General features: G+C 53.3%; 1 non-coding gene across 1 annotated transcript in view; it reads right to left on the bottom strand.

Moving 5' to 3' along the window:
- Nucleotides 1-1,708, bottom strand: part of LOC124558561 — a 1,910-nt gene extending 202 nt beyond the window's left edge. Inside the window, exon 1 of the ribosomal RNA XR_006968818.1 lies at nucleotides 1-1,708. This exon is cut by the window's left edge and continues 202 nt beyond it. This is a non-coding gene — a ribosomal RNA (small subunit ribosomal RNA).
- Nucleotides 1,709-5,000: the final 3,292 nt, after the last annotated feature.

The following is a 5,000-nucleotide window of genomic DNA, read 5'->3' as shown; positions in this document are numbered from 1 at the left end:
CTTATGACTCGCGCTTACTGGGAATTCCTCGTTCATGGGGAACAATTGCAAGCCCCAATCCCTAGCACGAAGGAGGTTCAGCGGGTTACCCCGACCTTTCGGCCTAGGAAGACACGCTGATTCCTTCAGTGTAGCGCGCGTGCGGCCCAGAACATCTAAGGGCATCACAGACCTGTTATTGCTCAATCTCGTGCGGCTAGAAGCCGCCTGTCCCTCTAAGAAGAAAAGTAATCGCTGACAGCACGAAGGATGTCACGCGACTAGTTAGCAGGCTAGAGTCTCGTTCGTTATCGGAATTAACCAGACAAATCGCTCCACCAACTAAGAACGGCCATGCACCACCACCCACCGAATCAAGAAAGAGCTATCAATCTGTCAATCCTTCCGGTGTCCGGGCCTGGTGAGGTTTCCCGTGTTGAGTCAAATTAAGCCGCAGGCTCCACTCCTGGTGGTGCCCTTCCGTCAATTCCTTTAAGTTTCAGCTTTGCAACCATACTTCCCCCGGAACCCAAAAGCTTTGGTTTCCCGGAGGCTGCCCGCCGAGTCATCGGAGGAACTGCGGCGGATCGCTGGCTGGCATCGTTTATGGTTAGAACTAGGGCGGTATCTGATCGCCTTCGAACCTCTAACTTTCGTTCTTGATTAATGAAAACATACTTGGCAAATGCTTTCGCTTCTGTTCGTCTTGCGACGATCCAAGAATTTCACCTCTAACGTCGCAATACGAATGCCCCCGCCTGTCCCTATTAATCATTACCTCGGGTTCCGAAAACCAACAAAATAGAACCGAGGTCCTATTCCATTATTCCATGCACACAGTATTCAGGCGGGCTTGCCTGCTTTAAGCACTCTAATTTGTTCAAAGTAAACGTGCCGGCCCACCGAGACACTCACTCAAGAGCACCCTGGTAGGATTGCAACGGGGTCCGCCTCGGGACGCACGAGCACGCACGAGGCGCGTCGCACGCCTTCAGCTCGCCCCACCGGCAGGACGTCCCACGATACATGCCAGTTAAACACCGACGGGCGGTGAACCAACAGCGTGGGACACAAATCCAACTACGAGCTTTTTAACCGCAACAACTTTAATATACGCTATTGGAGCTGGAATTACCGCGGCTGCTGGCACCAGACTTGCCCTCCAATAGATACTCGTTAAAGGATTTAAAGTGTACTCATTCCGATTACGGGGCCTCGGATGAGTCCCGTATCGTTATTTTTCGTCACTACCTCCCCGTGCCGGGAGTGGGTAATTTGCGCGCCTGCTGCCTTCCTTGGATGTGGTAGCCGTTTCTCAGGCTCCCTCTCCGGAATCGAACCCTGATTCCCCGTTACCCGTTACAACCATGGTAGGCGCAGAACCTACCATCGACAGTTGATAAGGCAGACATTTGAAAGATGCGTCGCCGGTACGAGGACCGTGCGATCAGCCCAAAGTTATTCAGAGTCACCAAGGCAAACGGACCGGACGAGCCGACCGATTGGTTTTGATCTAATAAAAGCGTCCCTTCCATCTCTGGTCGGGACTCTGTTTGCATGTATTAGCTCTAGAATTACCACAGTTATCCAAGTAACGTGGGTACGATCTAAGGAACCATAACTGATTTAATGAGCCATTCGCGGTTTCACCTTAATGCGGCTTGTACTGAGACATGCATGGCTTAATCTTTGAGACAAGCATATGACTACTGGCAGGATCAACCAGGGAGCTGCGTCAACTAGAGCTGAGCAGCCGGCCGCCCGGGAGTGTGTCCCGGGGGCCCGCGCGAACACGCAAGCGTCCGCTCAATTATTCTGCAAACAGGAGGAGGCTGAGCTCCCCTGCACAATACACCTCGAAACCCTCTCAGGTCCCGGCGGCGCGCAGCGCCGTCCTAAGTACTTGGTCGGGTTCGAGAGAGGCGCAATCGCCCGGAGTTTGGCGAGTAGACGCTTTAGGTGCGACCACCCGTGCTCCCAACTGAGCTTGCCGCTGCCGACAGAGGCCCGGGAGCGTGCTGTCGTGGCATTGCCGGCGGGAGACAACACGCGCCACCTACGGTGGCCGGCAGCTCCAACGCCAGCGCCACAGAAGGACAAAAGCCCCACTTGGGTGCCGAAGCGAACTCTCCCAGCACAGCGCACGCGCCAACACGTCCGCACAGCTGCGATACAAACCACCTGCGAGAACCGCAGAGGCGACCGAGCAGCAGACGGCGTCGCGGCGCCGAGCGCCGGGCGGCGGCGCATCCTCAGCGCACACAGTCCTCAATCGGACCAGCACACTGCAGATGTCCACCGCGCTTCGCACCGGGCCCGCGAGGACCTACTTTGGCCGCACGGCGCCGCGTGCAGGGTGCGCCGGCGCGCAGCTGCGCCGCCTGCCGCCTCCGTCGGCCGGCGCGCCTGCCACTGGCCGCCCCCACCAGCCGGCTGTAGCGCGTGCGCCCACGCACCGCGCGGCCAGCACGCCGGGAGGCCCCCCCTCACCGGCCGGGGACGGTCCCACCCAGCCACCGCCGCGTATCGCTTCACACCCACTTGCCATTCACGTTCGTGGGCATGGTGGGTATCGCTGAAACAACCGGTTGGTAGCTCAACCGATCGTCGCCATCACTGATTCACCTCTAGCGAGAACAACCGCACCACAACCGTTTACCAGTTGTTCATTTGCGTAACGTCACCAGCAAACGTAGACGTCCATCGCCATTTGCAAATTCAACGATTGTTGCATGCCTGTGTCAGGTGTCACGACACACTATGTCTGCCCACATACACGCAACAACATGTGCACGCTTCGCGAACACGTGGAAGGTGGCCCCCGTACGTATGCGATGTCCATTGCGCGAACGACTGTCAACCGGCCTCTGTCGCATGTCGCAGATGTGGAACGCAGTGCACCATGCTATCACGGTGTGTGAGAAGAGACGACTACGTCTGACAACACGCGCCACTACATCAACAGACGGCTCATGCTGATCGCCATCCACGGCATACCATACTGCAATCCAGCTCTTATAGGGAGACGACACGTAGCTGAGTGCACAATATTTGGACCGTATGGTTCGCCGTTGTTGGCGCAGTCGTGGTACGGTCACACATGTACCACGATGTATCATTCAGTACATGAGGACCAATGTGCAGTACAGTGTGTGATTTGGACGTACAACATCAGCGGACAGTTGACACACGCCGTACCACAACGTAGGCTGTGCTTCGCCATGCAAATGCCAATGAACAACTGCGAAGGGCATTGAGCATGTACGTCCTGCTGCCATCCGCATTACAGTGTATAGCTGCAAGGTGTTTAACATGAAGCGATACTCTGGGGACCAGGCAGTGCGAGTAGCAAACTATATTGCGGGGGTTGCAGTTAGGCAACACCACACTAATTTAACGCGTCGTATGACAATTACAGAGCAGGTTAAGGCCCAACGTGTGTTGGGTTAAGGCCCAACGTGTGTTGGGTTAAGGCCCAACGTGTGTTGGGTTAAGGCCCAACGTGTGTTGGGTTAAGGCCCAACGTGTGTTGGGTTAAGGCCCAACGTGTGTTGGGTTAAGGCCCAACGTGTGTTGGGTTAAGGCCCAACGTGTGTTGGGTTAAGGCCCAACGTGTGTTGGGTTAAGGCCCAACGTGTGTTGGGTTAAGGCCCAACGTGTGTTGGGTTAAGGCCCAACGTGTGTTGGGTTAAGGCCCAACGTGTGTTGGGTTAAGGCCCAACGTGTGTTGGGTTAAGGCCCAACGTGTGTTGGGTTAAGGCCCAACGTGTGTTGGGTTAAGGCCCAACGTGTGTTGGGTTAAGGCCCAACGTGTGTTGGGTTAAGGCCCAACGTGTGTTGGGTTAAGGCCCAACGTGTGTTGGGTTAAGGCCCAACGTGTGTTGGGTTAAGGCGCAACGTGTGTTGGGTTAAGGCGCAACGTGGGTTACGTTAAGGCGCAACGTGGGTTACGTTAAGGCGCAACGTGGGTTACGTTAAGGCGCAACGTGGGTTACGTTAAGGCGCAACGTGGGTTACGTTAAGGCGCAACGTGGGTTACGTTAAGGCGCAACGTGGGTTACGTTAAGGCGCAACGTGGGTTACGTTAAGGCGCAACGTGGGTTACGTTAAGGCCCAATATAGGTTAGGTTAAGGCCCAATATAGGTTAGGTTAAGGCCCAATATAGGTTAGGTTAAGGCCCAATATAGGTTAGGTTAAGGCCCAATATAGGTTAGGTTAAGGTACAATATAGGTTAGGTTAAGGTACAATATAGGTTAGGTTAAGGTACAATATAGGTTAGGTTAAGGTACAATATGGGTTAGGTTAAGGTACAATATGGGTTAGGTTAAGGCGCAATATGGGTTAGGTTAAGGCGCAATATGGGTTAGGTTAAGGCGCAATATGGGTTAGGTTAAGGCGCAATATGGGTTAGGTTAAGGCGCAATATGGGTTAGGTTAAGGCGCAATATGGGTTAGGTTAAGGCGCAATATGGGTTAGGTTAAGGCGCAATATGGGTTAGGTTAAGGCGCAATATGGGTTAGGTTAAGGTACAATATAGGTTAGGTTAAGGTACAATATAGGTTAGGTTAAGGTACAATATAGGTTAGGTTAAGGTACAATATGGGTTAGGTTAAGGTACAATATAGGTTAGGTTAAGGCACAATATGGGTTAGGTTAAGGCGCAATATGGGTTAGGGTAAGGCGCAATATGGGTTAGGTTAAGGCGCAATATGGGTTAGGTTAAGGCGCAACGTGGGTTACGTTAAGGCGCAACGTGGGTTACGTTAAGGCGCAACGTGGGTTACGTTAAGGCGCAACGTGGGTTACGTTAAGGCGCAACGTGGGTTACGTTAAGGCGCAACGTGGGTTACGTTAAGGCCCAATATAGGTTAGGTTAAGGCCCAATATAGGTTAGGTTAAGGCCCAATATAGGTTAGGTTAAGGCCCAATATAGGTTAGGTTAAGGTACAATATAGGTTAGGTTAAGGTACAATATAGGTTAGGTTAAGGTACAATATGGGTTAGGTTAAGGCGCAATA

This window comes from Schistocerca americana, unplaced genomic scaffold (genome assembly GCF_021461395.2).
Source record: "Schistocerca americana isolate TAMUIC-IGC-003095 unplaced genomic scaffold, iqSchAmer2.1 HiC_scaffold_1013, whole genome shotgun sequence".
Classification (NCBI taxonomy): domain Eukaryota; kingdom Metazoa; phylum Arthropoda; class Insecta; order Orthoptera; family Acrididae; genus Schistocerca; species Schistocerca americana.
The sequence above is the reverse complement of the archived record's forward strand: the minus strand, read 5'-3'. Positions and strand labels throughout refer to the sequence as shown.